Source organism: Stenella coeruleoalba (assembly GCF_951394435.1).
Source record: "Stenella coeruleoalba genome assembly, chromosome: 3".
In the NCBI taxonomy this organism is placed as follows: domain Eukaryota; kingdom Metazoa; phylum Chordata; class Mammalia; order Artiodactyla; family Delphinidae; genus Stenella; species Stenella coeruleoalba.
Window position 1 is genome coordinate 57,215,994 of NC_137148.1, and position 23,053 is coordinate 57,239,046.

The 23,053-nt window shown below is 45.5% G+C and overlaps 1 long non-coding RNA gene across 7 annotated transcripts in view; it reads right to left on the reverse strand.

Annotated features, from left to right (window-relative positions):
- The window catches only part of LOC307184652, a 127,319-nt gene that overhangs the window by 57,418 nt on the left and 46,848 nt on the right, over positions 1–23,053 (reverse strand). For 5 of the 7 annotated variants that reach the window (XR_013827777.1, XR_013827778.1, XR_013827779.1 and 2 more), the window contains one exon: positions 11,589–11,658. This is a non-coding gene — a long non-coding RNA (uncharacterized lncRNA). Of the gene's footprint in view, positions 1–6,324; positions 7,133–7,615; positions 7,679–11,588; positions 11,659–23,053 lie in introns of those variants that run through there. The other 2 variants (XR_013827782.1, XR_013827783.1) reach the window with 1 other exon arrangement.

Consider the following 23,053-nt stretch of genomic DNA (forward strand, 5'->3'; position numbering starts at 1 on the left):
GGGATTATCTCTAAAGTTGTTTCCTGAGCACACACTTGATAGTTATTTAAGGCCCTGTGATAAACTCAATTCTGGATTAAATTAGAATATAAATGATAATATTTTAGCATCTTCATTTATCTCTTGCTTTCCACACGTCTCTGAAAGTAGGAATTGCCTCCATTTTGATAGTTAGAGAAATTGAATGAGGCTCAGGGTTCGTCTGACTCCTCTAGTGGCTTCTAATACTGCTCTAATACTGCTCCTAGAAATACATCTCCTGTCAGCTCCTCTGTTCATGTCTTGTTGGTCATTCTACAGTCAGAGAACCTCAGGGCATTGGGAGAAGTGGGAAGCACTTGACTGAATGGGAACCAACTGAGCTTGAGGCCTTAAAAACACCCTAAACCAGCCCCGGAATTCAAGCAGGGTCAGAGGAGGTTTTGTGTTGGGAAAGGGGTGGAGAACTAGTCTTCTGAATCAGTCTTTTCTCTCAGCCTCAGTTTTTTCATGTCTAGCCCGAGGATCAATTTTGATTCCCAATGGGGCCATGGATTCATCAGTTAATGCCTATACAGAGGTTTGAAAAATCTAGGGCCAGAGTTGTGATTTATTTTCCTGGAGGAGGGCCTAGTGTAGGAATGCAAAGGGGTTTCTGTCCAGAGCACTCCAGCTGTCTACCTTTACGTGCCTTGTGCCTCAGAGTCCTAATTTCTTGACTGCTCATTTGAATTCCCTGGGGAGATTTAAAAATAATGATGTCCAGGTCCGATTCAGATCAACTGAATCAGTAGTAGTTCAGGTGGTAAAGCTCACATAATATATATATATATATATATATTTGGCTGCGTTGGGTCTTCGTTGCTGCGCGTGGGCTTTCTGTAGTTGCAGAGATCAGGGTCTACTCTTTGTTGCAGCACGCAGGCTTCTCCTTTCAGTGGCTTGTCTTGTTGTGCAGCATGGGCTCTAGGCGCACGGGCTCGGTAGTTGTGGCTCACGGGCTCCAGGGAAGTCCCAAGAGCATATTCTTTTAAAGCTGCCATGATTCTAATCTAATTCTAATTCTAACACAGAGTTGAAAGCAACTGCTGTAGATGCTTATAGAGGATCCATGAAGGGGCCAGTGGCCAGCCTAGAGCTTTAAAATACAGTAAACAAGTCTGGCTGGCAATCTAGATGTAAGGCTGAAGCCATATGTGTGCATATGATCACCTGGGAAAAGGGTGCAGAGTCAGAGAGCGGGGAATGGAACCTCAGGAAAGCACACCACCAAGAAGTGGAAGAAGAAGAGACAACGAAAGACTGAATTGGAGGAACTTGAGATGCAGGAGAAAACTCTGAAGGCATGAGCTCCAGGCAGCCGAGAGAGAAGAGAATGTCTTGGTGGACAGAGAGGTGAATGGTGTCATTGCTGCCACGGGGATGATTTAAGATTAGGACTAAAAAGCCTTCATTGGACTTGACATCTGCAGTGGCCTTAGCAAAAAGAGAAACCTGATGAGGCCAGGGCGTGGAGAAGTATATCAAGGCAAACCCAAAGAGGCAAGGGAACTCTTTTCCCCAAGCCAAGGATGCAGTTATGACTGGGACAGACCTTGGACAGATCTCCTCTCCTGAGAATGTAAGCATCTCTTTCCCACTCCACTGAAAGCATAAAGAGAATCTGGCTGTTAACCTTGATGCCCACATCGAAATGGATTCTTCCTCACGGGTACCAACATGTACTCCAGCACCCAGGGCACTCTACGCCAGAGGGAAGCCAAACCACAACCTCGGAGCAGAACATGAAACCTGTTTAAAATATGCTCACTTCTCCTCAGGAACAGCATCTAACTTCGGGTGAAACAGTCCACCGCAGCCAGGTGGCCAACTACGCAACACCAGCCGTGACTCCAGGCCACAAGAATCAGAGGGGAAGCTGCCAAGCCATGGAGGCCTGACTCCGCTGCCTGACAGGAAGCTGGTGGAGCAAGACAGCCTCTACTCCTCCCTCGGAATGGCTGACCACTACAAAGCAACTCAGAGAGCCGACAAGGAGAGAAAACCCACAAAAACACCAAAAAAGAAACAGAAGAAGCCCTCTGTGAACAGCAGATGCTGTCAAGTACAACCAAGAGCCTGGACTCAGTGAGGAGACTGGAACCTTACCTTCTCTGGCCTTGGGCAGGCATGGCGGCCCGCGGGCTTGTCTCTCCACCTCCGCTGCCCCCTCTTGTCTTCAGGCCTCCTCTCCTCCAGGTGCTGCCCACGCCTCCTCTCCCAGTCGGGCCCTGTCGAGGTCCACGGGCCCTGTCGAGGTCCACAAGCGCTGCCGGGCTAGCTAGGACCCAGCAGGCTGCCAGGCTAGGCCTGCAGCAATGGAGTTGTGGGAAGAATCTGGACAGTCTCCACCAGGCTGTCTCCTCTTCAGTTGCCACTTGGCTTCCATGGAAAAGACGGGGCCGAATCAGAATAGCAGTGCCCCGTGGAGTGGGGTGACTGGATGGGACCGGAGGGGATGTTCTCTTTCTTGCTCAGGGTGCAGGTTGCCAGTTAGGGTTATAAAAGTTCATTCAACTTTATGATTGTGTACTTTTCTGTTTATACATTGTACTTCAATAAAATGTCGTTTTTGTTGCCGTTGCTGTGGTTGTGTGCGCGTGTGTGTGTGTGTGCGCATGCGCGCGCCGCTGTTTTAAGGCGATGATGAGCATGCCCAGTGGCCCAGTGGCTCCAGGCCCCAAAATACCACCTCGCTGTTTCCCTCCAGGCAACGGCCTGCAATTTTTCTCTTGCCCTGAAGCCACCGCCGTGCAATTTGCACCTCACTAATTTCCTGGCTAAGCCTTAATGCTGTCTGGTCACTGCTCCACCCTCCCTGAAAGCAGCGCTCTGATGTCGCTACTGCCCAGAAGTTTGGGGCTTAGGGGCTGCATCTGATTGGCCACCTGTGACCTGGACGATCCTATTTAGAAATGCAGCTTTAAGGAATCATACAAAGGGGTAGATGCTCTGGTAACACAAAGTAACTGTATTGCAGCTTCCTCAAAACCCGCGGTATGGAGGCAGCTGAGGTGGATTTGTAGTTGTTCTGAGCAAGCAAAATATTACATTTCGCTTAGGTTTGAGGGGGTGCCATTTGGCAGGACCGAGTGATTGACGCTCTTACTCTCCAATTTTCTGCTCGCTGAAGCATTAAAGCAGCAAGCCTGAAGTCAGGAGAAAGCCAACAGCCTGGCACAGAGCACTTAATTCCAATCTGCAAATAAAAAGCTTTTATTAGACCTTTCCTCCTCATTTTGCATCAGATCTCAAATTGTCTCTCCCAGGGGCTTGCCAAAGAGCAACTGTAGCAGATTGTGAAGTCCTTTTGCAGGTGACAGTTAAAACGCTTGGGTTCTTCTTTTCCATAATGAAGGGTTAGGAAAACTATATATAAGTGGTGAGTAAACACTTGACTCCTTATTTATGCTTCCTGATTCTTAAGGCAGGGTGGGTTAGTGGAAGAATTCACTTGGGTTAGATGGCAGAAGAGCTCAGTTCTGGTACAGATTAGGGAGGTGACCTCAGATAACTTATTTAGGCTCTTTGAGCCTCAGTTTTCTAATCTATAAAATGAGAGGGATGGACTAGATAATAGTCAATGGCCTTTTGTCATCCAATGTTCTACTAATCCATGATATAGTTACAGAGCTAAATATATATTCATCCACCTTAATTAAATGTGTTACGGTTTTAAGAAAAAAAATCCTGTCCACTTAGAGATGAGTATTCATTCATTAAGCAAATATTAGTTTACCAGATTCTCTGCTGGCACACGGTAAAGACACAAAGATGAGCACAAGTAAGTTCTTATTCTCAAGAGTCTGTGAACATCCACACAGTGCATGTGCACATCTCCTTTGAAAGATAATAACAGTAATGAACATGTAAACTCCCTCCTGCCCAGGTGACAGTCCTGACCCAGGTTTATGCCCAGATTCCTCCATCATATTCTGTTTAAAAGTCACCTCTGTAAAGTTTTCAAAGTCTAAATGTCTTACTAGAATCTTTGAATGAGTTGATTAAGAAAATTTGCTCAGTGCAAAGCACATGCACATTTGATTCACTATTGATCTTAAATTGCTCAAGGTCTCTCTAGCCACTTTAAGGTTTTTCTGTGTGTGCATTTGTGTATGTGCATATATAAATAAATATATACATATATTTATACACACACACGTGTGTATCTACTCACCTTGGGTATATGCATTTGTTTGTACTGGGTTCTCTTTGGAAAAGGTAGGTCACCCAATGGCCCTGGACTTCCCTACCTAAGAGTTAAAACCCTCCCTATCGGGCTTCCCTGGTGACACAGTGGTTGAGAGTCCGCCTGCCTATGCAGGGGACACGGGTTCGTGCCCCGGTCCAGGAAGATCCCACATGCCGCGGAGCGGCTGGGCCCGTGAGCCATGGCCGCTGAGCCTGCGCGTCCAGAGCCTGTGCTCCGCAACGGGAGAGGCCACAACAGTGGGAGGCCCACGTACCATAAAAAAAAAAAACCCTCCCTACCTAAGAGTTACACGTGTATTTTCACTGTTATGTGCTTGTACACCCATATATTCAGCAGTGTCCACATACCCCACGGATCTCTTGCCCCTCAGTCCATGGAGCTGACACCTATGCAAGCGTGCCCTACCCAGATCAGTCCCCACTAATTCCTGGTCCAGGAAGCTGCCCACTGGCAAGGCCCCCTGCTGGGACTAGCTCCATAATTTGTGGGACCCAGGGCAAAATGTAAATGCAGGGGTCCCTTGTTAAAAAATTATTTAAAATTTCAAAATGGTGACAGCAGAGCATTAAACGAAGTGACGGACCCTTGCAAGATTGCACATCCATGAAGCCAGCCCTGCCCTCCGCTCTGTCTGTGCTGCTGAGAAAGGGCATGCATCAGGGCAAAAGACTGCCCTAATGTGCTTCTAGACAGCTCTACCAAGGGCACTGGCTAAATGTCGCTGCCATGAGCTCACATTCCCACCCGTTCTACCTCTACAGGCTGACAAGGATGGAAAAATAGGAGACGATGGCAGAGAGGGTGCACGAAAGATGGCTTTTGCTCATAGCATCAGCCAATGTCTACAAGGACTGTCAGAGATCATGTCACCCAGCCTCTCACTTTTTTGTTTTTTAATAATTAGAGGCTGCAGGGTGGGGTGGGGTGGGGGGACATGGGCAATAATATTTTGGGCATCTGCCCTTTCTCTCTGTCCTCCTGGGCCTGGATTCTTAGTTCCTCATCAGGCACTGCTTGGCTTGGACCACGTTTAGCTAGGGAGACGGAGCCACCCATGGATTGATCATTCACCTTGAATCAGTGTTTGTATTTCTTCTGGACCTCCTCAGGGCTCAACTTGGAGAGGATGACAGCCCCTTGCTTTCCAGATGAGGAAACTGAGGCCCAGAGAGGCATCCTGATTCTACCAAGTCTACTGAACTAGTTAAAGCCAAAGCTGACGCTAAACCTCAGGCTTGAATGTGAGCCCAGGCACTTCAGAATTGCACCTACATGAATAAGTCTTCTGGGAATGCAGCCCATTTATAATGAAGGACACATGTTCAGACTGTTCTTAAATTCTGAGACTAGCTTCCATTTTTCCTCTTCAAGTTGAAGGTAAGGAAGGAGGACCCAGGATGTGAAGCTATAGTCTTCTAAGCATGTCTTCATCACGCCCAGACTCCTCTTCGTGGGCCCTTGTCACCATGGCAGCAGCATCTTCCCTCCCCAACATTCAGAACCCTTAGGCCCTCCAAGCTCCCCTTCTCCACCTTCGTCCAGTTTGAGGGGTTGAGACTTCTGGTGTGAACAGGTTTCAGTCAGAGAATGGGGCGATTTCCCAGCTGGGGGAGACCTTGGACATTCTAGAGAGCAGTCCTGAGAATGGGATGACAAGAGGAAAGTAGGCAGGTAAGGACAACCTCTTCTTTGGACGTACGCTGAGGATCTCAGAACACCAGATGGAGAAGGGATGGCAGAGGTGGGGCCCAGCCACTTCACTCTGATGTCCAACCCAGAACTGGCAGGTGACTTGTTGGGGTCACAGACTAAAATCAGTGGCTCCTGACTTCCATCCCATCTCTTTCCACTTTGTTTTCTGTTGATGGTCTATCCACTCTTTTATTTTAAATGTTTTATCTTGGGGCTTTTTACCCCTGCGATGTATCTTTATTAAGCAGATGGGCCCCAGACGTCCCTGCCCCCAAAAGTGAGCTGCTGCCTGAGCTGCCAGGGCCCTGATAACCACTAAAACTTTCTAGGACCTGGACTCCTTCCTGGAGCAGGGTCCTCATCTGCTCTAGCTGAGTCAGGACAGTTCCCCTTTCTCACCTCCCCTATTCTTAACCCACCCCTTGCTCTCCTCTCATGGACTCAACCCTCCCAGATTCATCATCCCTGTTTTTTTGGCAGGTTTGAGGTTGGTTCCATCAGTGTTTAATGATTTTCCGTGTCATAACTTCCCCGTACCCGACACCCTCATGCCTCCAGCGTGATTTCTCCTCCAGCTGCAGTTTTGTGTGAAGGCTGCCCACCTCTGGAATGCACTCTCTTGGGTACCAGAAGTGTCAGCGTGCAGAGCAAGGCAGGAGGGGTGGGCGTCTGCGCCTGGAGCTGGCCTCAGCCGGGACAATGGGACTTTTATTTCTGGCCTGGCTCGGCTGGCAGTCTCTCTCCCGCTCTCTTTCTCGGTTGGGCTTTGGTTTAAAGTTACTCTTTCAGGATTAGGTTGGTGTTTTCTTTCCCATGCCACCGGGGAAGTTTCTGTTTCCGAAGTGGACCATACACAGACAGGTCAGTTAGTCACCGGCCTTCGCAGGGCCACAAGCATCGGTGTTCAAAGGCTTCTGTAAATCACCCTGGCAAACAGGGGCCAACCAAACTCGCTTCTTGCCATGTGGAAAGGCGCATTACAGTGCAGCTAATCTTTAAATAGTTGTTTTCTATTGGGTATAGGTTATTATAACCAAGCACTTCTCTCTCCACCTCCCGCCCCCAAACTTTCACAGAAAATCCTGGAAGAACTGCTGGGGGGTGAGGGATGTCTGTTCAAGCAGCCTTGGCTTTTACTCCTCATTTTTATGCCTTCAGTCACCACCAAGTCTGGCCATTGAGGACACCCAGCTCTCCTTTTCTCTGAAACTCAGTGACAAAACAAATGAAACAATACAAAAGGTTTTCTTATTCCCCTTAACCCAGCTGAGATGGGCCAACTTTTTTTTTTTTTTTTTTTTTTAAAGAAATACTAAAAACCTCGGGGGTTGTGAGGCAGCAACACAGAATCTCTGCAAAATCAGGGAAGCTCTTTCGGAAGCCCCAAGGCCCTTATCCTAAGATTTTTACACTCTTGTCCCTGTGAGGCTGGCGTCACCTGCCTCCAGCCATCCCCGTGGCTATGTGTCTGGCCCCCTATTATTCTCTGCTTGGGGAAGCTGTGCCCCCATGAACACATCCCAACCCAGATTATGGGCCCTCAGCCTCCACACAGGGGATCTTACAGAGACTTGCCCCCTTGCAAGCCTGTAGCCTGTTGTTGATTTAACCACACAATAACCACACACATAGCTACACCCATACCAGAAGGGTAAGCACATTAGGAACAAGGGGTGGTCTCTCTCAGCATACCATTATCTTATCCGGGACTTTATCTTTTTTTCTTTCTTCTTCTTCTGAGTACAAAAGTAATACCTACTTATAAGAAAGGGCACAAAGTAAATAAAACAAAACAAAATACATCTCTCTCATCTCTCTTCCCAATTCCTACTCCCTGGGAGGAACCAAAACTAACAGTTTGGTGTGCTTCCCCTCAGATCACAGACACTTCCCATGATCCAAATAAATACTCCTGGGCCAAGTTTTTGTTGTTGATGCTGTTTTCAGCTCTTGTTTTAAGACCAACTTTACTGAGATAAATTCACGTACAATAAAATGCTCCCATTTTAAGTGTACATTTTGATGAGTTTTGATAAATGTATACACCATTATAACCATCACCACCGTCATGACACAGAACATTTGCGTCACCCAAAAAGTTCCTTTGTGCTCCTTTCCTGGCAATTTCCCACCTCAGCCCCAGGAAACCGCTGATCTGCCCTCTGTCATTACGGATTAGTTCTGCTTTTTCTAGAATTTCGTATAAATTGAATCATGCAGCATGTACTCTTTTGTGTATATATATTTTTTCCCCTCGGTATAACATTTCTGAGATCCGTTCATGTTGCTGTATACAGTAGTTTGTTCTTTTCTATTGCTGAGTAGGATTCCATCATATGGATGTACCGCAATTTGCTCATCCACTCACCTAGCGCTGGATATTTGAGTTGTTTCCAGTTTGGGGCTGTTATAAATAGCTCCAAAAGCTGTTATGTTATTTTGAAACATGAAGAGAGGGAGAGAGAGAGGGAGAGAGAGTGCAAATCCAAATGTAGTTCAGGCCTACAGATTTCAGAACTTAGCAACTGACATATTTGCAAGGCAAATATCTCTATGTGAGCAGAAAGCACAGGTAGGCCATTTTAGTCGTGATCACAATGATGATCGTTGTTAACATGAAATGGTTACATGACACTTCACATTTGTAGACTCTGTTTTAGAAGTGCTCTCTGGCAGTGACCTGACACTGTTTGGTAATTCTATAAATGTCAGGCTCTTGATATGTTCTTCCTCAATTTCTGAAAGATTTAGGAACATTTATACATCAAGGCTAAAGTATCACCGTTTCACAATACTTCAGTACAACCGAATCCCTTTTCTAAGAGAACTGACTTTCCCAACACTTTACGCTATGGTCTGAAGTTATCCTATGGTTCCCTGCACCTTGCTTTTTTCTGTCACAGGCAGCTCAGGCTTTTCATCATTACCTTTTGTAAAGACACCTGCAAACACATCTCCTTTCTTGATTTTGTGCGTGTAACTCTTTAAGTAACTTAGAAGTAAGAGCCCTAAGGACTCCCTTATTGAGAGAAGCACTCACTTAATAGCAGCTCTCATGGGCCCCTGCTGCATCCCTCCTGCAGCAGTATACTGGAGAGGGCTTTCCTCCCCCCAAACCCCCATTGCTTTAAACCAAAACTAATATTAAAAAAGTCCACCAGCAAAGCCTGTTTTGTAACGGTTGCTTTAATCACAGTAAAGGAGATTTATTCCTTATTACTCTCAACACTGGCCTTGACCGGCTAGAAATAAGAGGAACTATTCACTCCATAAGGAGAAAACACGGATGATTATAATGTATCAAAACTCTTTTTCAGGGACTTCTCTGGTGGTGCAGTGGTTAAGAATCTGCCTGCCAATGCAGGGGACACGGGTTCAAGCCCTGGTCTGGGAAGATCCCACATGCCGCGGAGCACCTAAGCCTGTGTGCCACAACTACTGAGCCTGCGCTCTAGAGCCCGCGAGCCACAACTGCTGAAGCCCGTGAGCCACAATTACTGAAACCTGCACGCCTAGAGCCCGTGTTCCGCAACAAGAGAAGCCACTGCAACGAGAAGCCCGTGCACTGCAACGAAGAGTAGCCCCCACTCGCCGCAAGTAGAGAAAGCCCGCTCGCAGCAACAAGGACCCAATGCAGCCAAAAATAAACTAATTAATTAAAAAAAAACAACTCTTTTTCTCCCGTCCCTCCTTGTTATAAGTAAAAAGAGAAAAATAAAGCAAAAAGCTGTGCAAAGACCAGGACACGGCAATTCTCAAGACAGTGACAAGGGCCACAGAGCCTAGGGAACTGGCTGCCTCAGTGGTTTTTCTGTGAGTTGCCTGATCAAAGCCACGTCGCTCATGGCATTTAATAGAGGTACCCAGACAACATTCTGTTTCTCCTGCAGCCAAAGAACCTCTACCCTCTGACCCTTTTCACTGTGTGTGTAGACCTGGCCTCCTTGGATGAGTCTTGTGCCTCCCAGGCTGGCCCCCAGGACATGAAGGAGCTGACTGAGTGACTTCCTGAGAATGGGTCCCCAACCTCACCGCCTCCTCCACATTCTGCAAGGAGGGGCAAGGCTGGCTCAACTGGTACTTAGAAGACATGAGGGATTCTATTAAGAGTTTTGCCTGTGAAACATTGACCTGTGTGCCTGCTCACACAGATCATTTAATTCCTGTTGTGGATCAAATTTTAGAGAGTTTAAAAAGAACTATTCCCACAGACCCCTCAAAGATAGGTCGGCTATACGTACATCCATTAATTAAAAAGAACCCGTTAAAAAGAACCATGAAAAAAATAGAAAGTAGAGAGCACCAAAACGTGGTTTGACTTACTTTGCTGATTTCATGAGGTAATTTGGATGATGGAAGACATGCCACCCAAAAAGCAAAATCATCTAGTGAAGTGGTGGAATAAACCTATACATTCAAGTCATGATGTCCATACTTCTAGACAGGAATGCAATTTTCCCCTCTTTCGAATTATTCATTTCCTTTTTAATAGGTCACGTCTCATTTACCTTGATTTAGCATCAGACCAAGTACAGTTATGTATTCGGTGAGGGGGAGGGAGGAAAAAGAACAAGAGAGAACTTCATGTGAAATATGGTGACCCTGTCCTTAAAATGCAGTCCATGTGGGTCAGAAATGGTACTACATCTTTGATTCTTTTTATATTGCGGGAAGAGTACAGGGCTTCCTTATGTTTATATACTTGAAAGAATAATGAGAAGTGTGCTTGAAAATACTGTTTGATGAATAATGCTTTTGCATGTGTCACTGTGAGGAAGTATCATAATGCACATTTCACCACAAGGCCAAGGAGAATATTTAAAAAGAAAACTCCAGTGTAACGTGAAAAATAGACTGATCCTTACATCTGTCTCCAGGACGAATAAATCACTAAACAAATATTTTAATGGCCTTAAAATACAATCAAAAAGAGCAATTCCCCAAGGTGGTTAGCTTGAGTCCTCATTAGAAGGTTTATTTTCTTTGAGTGTGTAGATTGTTATATATCTAAAATTGCAATTATGATAAATTTATAGGAAAAACATCACATGACCACAACATGTTAAATGGGCTTGCTACATGATAAGGAAGAGAAATAAAGCATTGAGATGAAGAACAGGCTAGAATAACCAACCTTGACAAAAGAAATACCACAGTCTGAGGTTCTAATTCTGACAGAAACTTTAGGTGATTTAAAAAAATCCACCTAGAACCCTGACTTCTTAGCATGATACTACCCTTTGTGCCCCAGTTCCTGTTGTACTTACAAACCTATAAACTAAGAATACCATGCAATAAGTTCCTGTTCAATAAATGAATATTGAACCTAATGTAGTTCTCAATATTCTACTAACTTTTTATAGCATTCTTTTTTTTCTTACCACTGGCCTGGTGGTTCAAATCATTTAACGAAAAGTTAGGAAATTATCATGACCTTCAGAACTGATGAACCTTCCTAGACTTTGGTTTCTCTTTGGAGAAAAAATTAAAATTCTTTCCCACAGAATGACATAGTAGAGTGTTTTGAACGTTGTAAGTGAGGTCTTTAAAGAATTCTTATTTTTTTAACCAAAAGGAAAAAAAAAAAAGGTGATACAAACTTGCTCTACCAGGTTGGACAATGCAGAAAGGCAGAAATTACAAAAAAATGTGATAGTCTTCTTACCTAAAGTCAGTCTCAGTCTTCAGAGGTGAACAGCATAAACAGTGCCAGGTGTAGTCTTTCCGTGATTTTTCTATAGAGAAAAATATATAGAGGTGTTTTCTTTTTAATTTTAAGCCAAAAAATGGGTATCATACTACACATACTGCTTTTCAGTTTGCTTTTTTCTTAGTGGGATTTCTTTAAGTTCATGTGATAGAACACAGTCCAGGACAGCCTTCAAAGAAAAGGATCTCTTTCATTCATTAACCCATCCAACAAACAGTTACTGAGTCTTCACCATGCGTGGCACTGAGTTGGGTGTGGGAAATACATCAGGGAAGGGCTACTCAGCATGTCACTGTGAATGCTTGTCACTGACCTCTGGAACCTCTGGGAACACACATTTTAGTTCCTGGCTACAGCATCTGATGGCAAAACTTCCTTGGGGATACTATACACTAAATTCTAAAATTTAATTAAACCAAATATATTTGCTAATAGGGCTTTATTACATACATTTTTGTATAATTTCATGGAAAGCAAAAGATATTTTTATCTTTTGAGTTTAGACTAGAATATATTTCGTCTTTCTGTTGTTTCCTTTGAGGATCGTTGACATGTAATACAGTGTAGCTGTGGTTCTTTAATGTCTAGCGAGGGGGTTAGGAATCCCCCTCGTACCACCAAGTTATGCCTAAGTCAGACCACCAGCCACAAGGAAAAACATTCCTCGGCAGGAAGCAAGCCTGTTCTCACACACTGCAGAGGAACTGCTGCCTGGCTTAGATGATATTCTGGAATGGGAATATTCAAGCATAATGTTTTAGAGAAAAAAGATAAATGCCTCCAGGATTTTCTTGTTTCGTGGGTTTCATGACAAGAGGGGAAAAGCACACTTGCGCGTGTGTGTGCACACACATGCACACACTTAAATCCTTGATTGTGTCTAAAACTCCCGGAACCCTGGGGTCAGCATTAGTTAATCACTGCTGAGGCCCCAGTAGCTTCCTCTGAGGAGTAAAAGCAAACCCCGGCATAAGGAAGATATCTGGGAGGCTGTTTCTTAATGTCATCTCCCTCCTGCACACCTGATCGGCTATGAGAAGAAGCTGAGCCTCAGTCCCTCCCCGGAGGCTGCCAGCCGAGCCAACCTGTCCTCCGGGTCTCTCGTGGGCACCCAGCTGCCCGGCACGGAGGACTGATCGAGGCTCGGCTCTGGCTAGCTTTCTGGCTTTGTCAGGGAGGCATTTACAACTGCCCGCTGACCTTGCTTGGCCCACTGTAGACTGTGTGGGCATTTATGCAGTCCCAAGTGGGAACACCTCTGCCCGATTCTCAACCTTGGGCAAGAACTTTTTGAGCCCTGGCAGCTGAAATGAACTGGCAGCCTGGAGGACAAAGAGGCATTTGCTGGGGACTGAAAGTGAACCTCTCCAAGGCAGACCAAGCCCATTTCTCAGCACTGGTGGGGCTGGGCTGAGGGTGGGAGAGCAGCCTGTGGGGAGACGGAGGGGCTCCATGCTGGGAAGACGCAGTGCAGCCTGGGCCCCGTGTCTCCCTGCTCGTCCTTGTTGAGTTTGCAAGGTTGACAGTCTCTGAGCTATTTCTACAGCTATAGCTAGTCACATGGACAATTACACATGTCAAGGTGACCACAGCGTGACTACCGTACTGTCCACTCACTCCCCAGCAGAGAGGGAGTGGCTTGTTCAGTGCTTGATGTAACAGGAGCTGAGCTCCTGGCCTTGGTTCCTTCTAACTGTAACTGTAAGCAAAGGGTCTTTTAATTACAGATGTTATGGAGACAATACAAATTGGCTGACACCAGCCTTATGATGAGAACAGAACTATATATGGTTAACTATATATTGTTAACTATATATGATTAAGCAAATTGTGAAAATCATAGAGAAGTTTTCTACTATCTGCTACTAATTCTCTCCTCTCTTCAGAAAAGCAACTGGTGAAAACCCACAGCCAGGGTGGTAGCCAGCTTTCAAGATGGCCTCCAATCATCCTTACCCCCTGGTCTTCGCACTCTTGTATCTTTCCCTTCCACACTGTAACAGTGTGAGTCTCTATGACCAATAGAACATGGCAGAAGTAACAGTATATCACTTTCACAATTAGGTTATAATAGGGACAGTGGCTTCCATTTTAATCTCTCTCTCTGATCATTTGTTCTGGGGAAGGCTGTCCTCACGTTGTGAGGACACTCTGTGGAGACGCCCACGTGTGAGGAGCTGAGGCCCCCAGCCAACAACCATGTGAATGAGCCACCCTGGGAGCAGCTCCTCCAGCCCCAGTCAGTGACTTGACTGCAACTACAGGAGAAATCCCAAAGCACCAGCTAAACTGCCCTCGAGTTTCTGACCCACAGAAACTGAGATAATAACCATTTGTTGTTTTAAGCCATGAAGTTTTTGTTTTGTTTTGTTTTGTTTTTATTTTTGTTTTTGTTTTTTTGTTTTTGCGGTACGCGGGCCTCTCACTGCTGTGGCCTCTCCCATTGCGGAGCACAGGCTCTGGACGCGCAGGCTCAGCGGCCATGGCTCACAGGCCCAGCCGCTCCACGGCATGTGGGATCCTCCCGGACCGGGGCACGAACCCATGTCCCCTGCATCGGCAGGCGGACTCTCAACCACTGCGCCACCAGGGAAGCCCCTAGCCATGAAGTTTTGAGGGCAATTTGTCACACAGAAATAGATAACCAGTATAACCAGGAATGGAAACCACCCCTGACTTATTCCTCCTCTGGATATCCTGGCTCAATTAACCTTCTTCTCAGACCTCGCTGCTCTTGCCTTAGGGTGACCTGCATTGAGGTGGGAGCACCTCTGCACCAGGAATCTCACAACCATACCTAGCTTCAGTCCATGGACTTGTACAATGTCTACTCTAAGAAGGGATAAAATGAAAATTATTAAGAAAGATTTGAAAAAAATAACTATTTTAACTGGTAACCAAAGGAGGCTAAACTAATGCAAATATGAGACTACATTTTTTACTTATCAAAGTAGTAAGGTTTTAAAAGAATACTCATACTTAATGGTGAAAAGGTGGTTCAATCTTTGTGAACTGTATTAAGAATACTCAAAAATTTACATACACTTTAATGCAGAGTTGATTACACGTCTAGGAATAGATGCTATGAAAGCAAATAGAAATGCAGATAGAAATTAATAGCTAAAGATGTTCACTGCAGTATTTACAGTAGTAAATCATTGGACACAACCTTTGTCCTATAATAGAGGATTTTTTTTGTTTGTTATTTTAAATTATGGTACATCCATTTCATCGGAAGTAGTGTTGCTATTTATAGATTATGAAGGTTTTTTTTATTATGTGGGCACATATTTAAGTAGAAGTTCAGGATACAAGATTATAAATGTAATATAGTTTCAACTCTAGAAATATAAACATAGATGAAACAAAGACTGGAGGGAAATGTGCTGAAATATTAGTATCACTTATCGTTTGAATAATCCTCCCAGGCAAGGACATAGGATAAATATTTTTCTTTATACTTTTTAGAATTTTTACATTAATAGGTATATTTTAATACGTCTATTTTTTTATTGAAGTGTAGCTGATTTACAATGTTATACTAGTTTCAGGTATACAACATAGTCATTCAATATTTTTATAGATTATACCCCATTTAAAGTTATTACAAAATATTGGATGTATTCCCTGTGCTGTACATTACATCCTTATGTCTTATTTATTTTATATCTAGTAGTTTGTACCTTTTAATCCTCTTCCCCATCTTGCTCCTCCCTCCACCCTTCTCCTCACTGGTAACTGCTAGTTTGTTCTCTATATCTGTGAGTCTGTTTCTGTTTCATTGGTTTGTTTTATTGATAGATATTAGTTTAATAATCAGAAAAAAAAGTGTTAAAATTGCAAATGTATGGAAAATATAGTTTCTTAAAGTCTCTAGTATTTGCCATTATCCATAAACCACAATATACATTTTGGGTGATTTGTGAATAATTCACATGGAAAGCCTAAGCCAATTTAAGCTTCACCCTTCTTTTCAGGTAGGGGACTAACAGGTATTCTCTAATAAGACTGTGGATTGGGCAGCAAGTGTGTGATGAGCCCAGAAGGCTGCCTGGAGGGAGATGTATCCATTGCAGCATCCTGACAACAAAGTGCCCAGGGGGAGGGGCGCTGCAGGAAACCCTGTGAACCCAGGATTCTCTTTTTTCTCTACCTAGGGATGGAAGTGGGAAGATAGAATGCAATTACAAAAAGTTGGTCACTGACTCTGAGACTCAAATTACTGACAGCTTAAAGTAATCAACACTATGAAAGCCATAATTATCCCAATACTGTAAAGTTTGGGGTTTTAAAAAAAAAAAAAGTTCTTCCAAGCTGTGTCTTTCTGTCTGGATCTCTCTGGTTACATAACTAGAAAAGGGCCCGCTCAGGAATGAATCACAGATGGCTCTGCTCAGTGTTTGCTTTGAAGTCAGTTCAACTTGATTTATCTGGTCCGTGGTTTGAGGCTGGGATGCGAGGATCCAACGACACACCAGTGTCCAGGCCCCAAATTAGGGACAGAGTAACTGTTTCCTGGGCACAGTGCATGAGGAAAGGATTTGCCCTTCTGGGGTGTTGATTCTGATCCTGGCTACTTGATGGGGAGGGGTGGAGCCTGGGGGCTGGCTGAGGCCTCTTCTTGTCCTGCTCTGTGAAGGCTGTGGCTCTAAGCATGAACTGGGCTTGGCCTGGCTGATCTCTTCCAACCAGGGAAGCATCAGACCACTGTTAGCTGGGTGAGGTCAAATGAGGCCCCGGGCTTCAGTCTCCACTGTGGGTCTCGGTAGTTACAGCTTGTTGCTCTGTTCACTTTCTCTCAGGTAGTTAATTGTATCATTTCTCCCTCCAGTTTTCTGAAAGGGATAATTGACTCAGGAAGCAGGAGTGTCAAATACTTGTGGAGGGCGGTGCCCTTGAGAGCCGTAGAACCAGAGACAGCCAGCACCAGGAAGGCACTAGAAGTCACCTAGGTCAGGAGCACAGGCCCGATGCCTACAGGGACAGAGGTTACCTGCAGGCGGCCACTCGGGAGGTATAGCACAGCAGAGGGGCTGTGGACTGGAGAAGGCACACCCTTCCTAACAGCATGCAAAGTAAAAACCTTAATAATCATTTGTAGGCCAAAGAAAACACAATCGCAGGTTGGATTTGGCCCAAAGGTCAGCCGTTTGACGTTCTTGGGTGGTCGCACCCTTCAGTGTACGCATAACAAACAGGTCCAGGGAAACCACCCATTCAGGGACCAGCTGGGCCTAGAACCCAGCCAGGGGCCTTCTGGTCCTCTGAGAAACTACCTTGATGGCAGCCCCCCTACTCCCCCATAGGGGCCATGATGACAGTTTGACAGCAAAAACCACTCCGTCAACCACACACCACCTCCTTGTTCCAGGAAATGGCCACAGCCTCAAAATATCTTCCACCCCAAACAAGAGACAATCTTCTTTTGAACTGTCCCCAGAACTGCTCCCTTGCCACTCGGCAGCCGATGAAGGACTTCCACACGTACCCAGAGACCAATTAGAAAGTCTCTGGCTCCCAAACTCCCACCTCGACAGAACATTTACCAGAGACTCTAAATATTTCCTCATTTTACTCTGTGAAGCTCCTTTCAACCTTCCTAACACCTTTCAACCCCTGCTGAAACTAAAGTGACCAGCAGAAGGGTTCCCTGGCTGCAAGTTTGTGAATTCACAGCCTGTGTCCTTTTTGTCCTGGACTTAGTTTTGCGTGGGACACTACCCTATGTGAGAGGACTGAGGCTCTCAGGGATTTTGTCTTGTGTCTGTCTGCTCCTGGCAGAGTAGATATCATCAGTCCCCCATCGCCAGCAAAGCAGTTCACATTCCCAGGATGCCAGCTGGCAATTTCTGCTCCCTCTGCCCTGGAGCTGCAGAAGAGGCGCCTGGGCCCCGCAGGATCCTGGGAACCGGCCCATCGGTCCCCTGGGGCCTTGCGCAGCGGTTCCTGTGTGGAGGGGTGTCCTGGAGCCCCGCTGCCCACTCTACCTAGGCTCCCCACCCCAGGCAGAGCCCTACCTCCTCCCAGAGTCCTCGACAGGGACCTGTGCTCCGTCGAGCCACATAACATCTCTGCACTGCTGTTTCTTCTCAACTGTGGGAACAACATCCAGTCAAAAGCCACTTACTGACTATTTCCTCTGTGGCTCAAGCTGAGCAAAAGCCTTAGTGATCAAGACTCCTCCCTCCTTCCTTTGTGAGACTCTGAGGAAGGCAATTACAACTACAACAGCTACAATAGCATTCATCAAGCACTTCCTATTCCCCAGGTGCAGAGCTAAGCACCTTATATTCTTCCTCTCACTTCTCATGAAAATTTGCTGAGGTAAGCATTGTTACCCACTTCGTGCCGGTGATAACACGGACGACGACGTTCAGAGAGGTTTAATAAGTTGCCCAGGGTCACACAGGGGCAGAATTCAGGTTTGAACCCAGGTTTAAGCTGGACTCCTGACCACCTTCTTATATGGCATGTTTTTCTATCACTGGGAGCCTCAGCCTCTCCCCAGCTCCCATCCCACATCACAGACCCAGTTCCCCTGTTACTGTCATCTCCTAAACCCACACCGGCCTGGTATATGAGTTTGAGGGTGAGGGTGGAGAGAAAGCAGAACCAATTTAAGTCCTTCACAGGTCCAAAGGCATACTAACTTTTACTGGTACCACTCCCATGATATCAACTATATCAAAATACTTCAGCAGCCTATTTTAAATATAAATGCAGTTGAAAACCCTTTTGAAAGGCATTTTATTACTGGGTTGTAATTTCACTTTTTATTTTCACCTGGCCATTTTATAAGAAACTATCTTGAAATCAATTTAATTTTTCATTCTGAAACATTCTGAAGACCCTTGAAAAGCCATAGGCACAGGGCTCATGTAGTGCTTAAATGCTTTTTTTAAATCATGGGGTGAGGAAGACAGCCTCTCCACATAGTTCCATATCCTCACCAATGAGTAAACCTTTGCTTCAATTTCCAGAAGCATTATTTTGCCTCCTGAGCTGGGCAGCACTAAATCCTTTCTGTTAGTGCCTTCTGGGAATTTCTGACCCCAAGGCTGCTGTTTTGGTGTCCTTTGAACATGTCCAACTTGTGGGCGCCATGGGAGGTGAATGTATGGAAACAGAAGAATGGTTTACGCTGTGCATCACAAATTCTCAGTTCCTGGAGCCAACGGGTGCCCTTCTCCCTGAGTGAGGTTCGAGGACTGGCAATGATGCACTTTAGAGACATTGGCACTAGTTTATCTCAGAGATGGTATACTAGTCAGCTAGGGCTGCCATAGCAAAATACCACAGACTGGGTAGCTTAAACAACAGAAATGTATTTTCTCCCAGTTCTGGAGGCTAGAAGTCCAAGATCAAGGTGCCGGCAGGGCTGATTTCCTCTGAGAGCCATGAGGGAATGATCTGTTCCAGGCCTCTCTCCTTGGCTTACAAATGGCCGCCCTCTTGCTGCCTCTTCATAAGGTTGTCCCTCTGTTCCTGCATGTCCCTGGTGTCTCCCTGTTTGTCTTAATCTCCTCTTCTTATAAGGATATCATATGGGATGAGGGCTCGCCCTCATGGCTTCATTTTAACTTAATCACTTTCTTAAAGGCCCCCTTACCAAATACAGTCACATTCTGAAGTACTGGAAGTTAGGACCTCAACATGTGAATTCGGAGGTGAGGCACAATTCAGCCCATAACAGATGGGTTTTCTTTTAAAACACCCTGATGCGCAGAAGCACTCCCTCCATCTTTGCCTAGAGCTCAGGAGAGGGCTCTGCGACGCTTGGAAGAGCTGGAACAAGGTGGGGCACTTCTGCTCTAAGGGTGCTTGTTAAGCACTTGCTAAATAAATGCTTTATTAGTAGTAACTCAACATCCTGTGATGTAATTATTACCCCCAGTCTGCACATCAGAAAACAAAGAGGTTATGCCATTTGCCCAAGGTTAGTCAGCTAATAAGTGACACAGCTGAGAAATAACTTGAAACAGTTATGCTCTTAGCCACTATAATATGCTGGTGTGTAAAATCCCTTTATACATGGGGAGAGGGGAATAGCTTTTCATTTCCAAAAGACTTGGTTTGTTTACTCATTGTGTGTGTGTGTGTGTGTGTGTGCGCCTGTGTCTGTGCCTGTGTGTCTGTGTCTGTGCGTATATATGTGTATGTAATGGAGGGAGGGAGGTGATAAACAACTTCTTTGAGTTTTGTTTTGTTTCGTTTTGTTTTGTGTAGGGTGGTTCAAAGAATTTGCCTGGATGATCACCCATAGTTAGGCCTTAGAGTTCAAAGATGAAGGCCCAGGGAGGGAATTTGGCTGGTGGCCTAATAGTAGGGAGGGAACAGGGGCTGTGAGCTTGAGGTTAAGAGAAGAGACCCCCACCCCAATCCCAGGATAGTCTCCCAAGATTTGGAAGGGGTCTATATAAATAGCATTCCAGGAGGGACAGAGGCCTGAGCCCACCCAGACACAGGAACACCGAGGTGGTGGAATCAGGATGCCCAGTGCCTGAGGAGGTGGACACTGACCTCAGTGACCCAGGACTCTCCATGATGGTCCCTGAGGCCACGTCTGGCATGGAGGGAAGAAGATGCTAGGGGAGCCAGCATCCTTCAAACAGAACAGTGGTGACAGATGAGGACAGACCCTGCTGCCCCACAGGCCCAAGGGTTCTTACGTAGGGAAGATACAGAACCCCAACATCTGGCCCCAGGATTCTCAACATCTGGAAGAGTGGTTATGTGTACCCGACTTATTTTGCTTTAGAAAAATAAATTTCTCATAATTTGTGTCATGGAGCAATTCATATTGTACATTTATTCTGGTTCCTTTCCAATTTTTCCTGTCTTGTTCAAGCGATGGGATCCCAAACTGGGTATGAGTGTACAGAAAGGGGCTTCAAATTCACACCAACCAACCCAACTGTTTCCCAGTCCCCTCACAAGAAGTAGTTTATATACAAGTGTCACGTGTGTGTTTAGCTGCCTCATCTGCATGTGGTCCATTTTTCCAAACCAGGCATTAGGGTCCTCCCAAGTAGGAATCAGATCTTTCCTTGTTCTCTCAGCCCCATCTTGTAATGGTCAGCACAGAGCCCAACACTTGGAGAATGCTCATAGATGGGAAGGGAATGTGCTTAAGATTTGAATGACAGATCTGCCCCTACAATGAGCGTTAACACCAGCCAACTGGGATTTAAGCAGGCATCTTATGCTAGAACCATCATAATCAGAAACAGTCTGGCACCTCTCGGCAGATGCTGGACGGGCGTGCCCTGGAAGTTGCTGGCAGCTTCCTACCTATCCTTGACTTGCCAGCCCCTCACCCGGCTCAGTGAAGACAGAACTGCTTTAGAGTCCAAGAGACTTGGGTTTTGAATTATTTAACCTTGGATGAATTCCTTGGGCAAGTTACTTAGCCTCTCTTAACCTCGTTTCCTGGTTTTTAAAATAGGAAAAGGAGCAATTACATTAAGGAATTTCTAAGAGGATTAAATGATATAACTTATGCAAAGCTCCTAGCACAGAGAAAAGGCTCAGTCATCACGGACAGCCTTACCTTACCCACCCCTGGCCTCTCTCCATCATTCCTCAGGGGTAAGACCAGCACCCGGAACTGTTCCTGAGCAGAGGCAAGTAAGTACTAGAAGGTATTACTTGAGGAAAGAAAACAGCCTGGAGACTCTGATCCAGGCTGACAGGCAGACTCATGAAACTCACACCAAAAAAAAAAAAAAACAAACAGCACAAAGACTTAGGACAAGGGGTGCAGCCCATTTGAGGACTATAATTCATGTCCCCTTGGACATGCTAGTGAGAGCCCTGGACCCTGCTTACCTCCACCTGAGAGCCGTCTAGTTGAAAAAGCAGCTAAACATTGCAGGCTGCCAAGGGGGCAGCGTGGCAGGATGGTTAAGAGCACTGACCTGAGCTTAAATCCTCACTCTGACACTTACTACTTGTGACCTTGGATTTGTTACATAACCTATCTGAGCTTATTTTATCACCTGTACAAGGGGTTGGATGAAGCACTTATCAAGGTGCCTAGCGCCCCCATCAGCTCTCAGAGGCATTAGGGCATCATAAGGTGGTGGTTAAAACTTGGACTTGGGAGCCCGACTCTGCCACTTATTAACTTTCTATCCATGTTCAAGTAACCAGCCTCTCAATGCCTCAGTTTCTTCATTTGCAAAATGGGGACAGTAATTTTACCCAGTATCCTTAGTTTGGGTGCCTCCAGAAGCTCTGAGACAGGGATTTGAGAGTAAGGAGTTTATTTGGAAGGTGCTCCTGGGACACCCTGGTGTGGGTAGAGAAGTGAAACAGGGAAGGGGAGGCAGCTGATAAGGGGTTACCTGGGAGCAACTGGGACTCCTTTGCATGAGGGACTCCAGGAGAGTGTGCACAATGTACCCCAGATACTCCCAGCTGAGGGTTAAGGAAGCTGGGGTATTATCACCAAGTCCCCCCTCTGTCATTCTGAGGGCTGTTTCTGAGGGTCTTAACTCTGAGCACCCCAGTGTCCTGCACGTGGGGTGAGTGTGCTCCGGCAGCCAGGAAAAAATAAAAGGTTATTTCGGCAGAGAATTTCACGTGCTTGCAGTAACAGTCTGTGGCATAGAGGAGAGTGAGAGTGGACATGGACAGACAGCCAACAGCAACTGCTACACTGCCTTGCAGGGCTGTGATCATAACTGAATAACATACATACGTAAAATTCTTAGAACAGTGCCTGGCCTGGGGCAATCGCCCTCCCAGATGATGCGCATACTAAACAGGTCCAAATAATCTTTCACTTAAAAACATTTCAAAGTACTTGTGAATGTTCTTAATAATTTCTTATTTAATGGAAGGGAAGAATTAGGGAAAAGTAATTCGGCTCAATAAATATTTATGAACAGCTCACCTGTGGCTGGGAGGCATTGTGTTCCCATAATAATCAGCAGAAATAAAGAACTCGTATACCTGAGACAAGGTTCTACACCCACCACCTCTTCCTAAGCATATCCTCTGTCTTGTTATCCTTTAAAAATATTCTTTATTCATTCTTGACGTCTTCCTTACTTCGGTTTGCAATTTGCAGGTGGGGTTGCCGGTAATCTTTGAAAATTCATGGATAGTATATGAATTGCCAAAATCATGGAGACAGGCGAGTCTCGCTTTTCAATTCTATAAACTAATATAAACCAATGAAGATTTCAAAGAAAAAAAATGGTCACCAGGAGCTCTCAGCAAACCTACTCAACAGCAAAAAAGATTCACACCATCCTCCCATATTACTAACCTAGTCCTTCCACCCTTAAATATGGAAGACTCATCAAGAATCAACAGACATTTGGGGAAAATCAAGACCACAAAAGAGGACCCAAAAAGAACAAATAGAATTATCTACAACAGAAGGAAGATATATAATACAAGACATAAAGGAG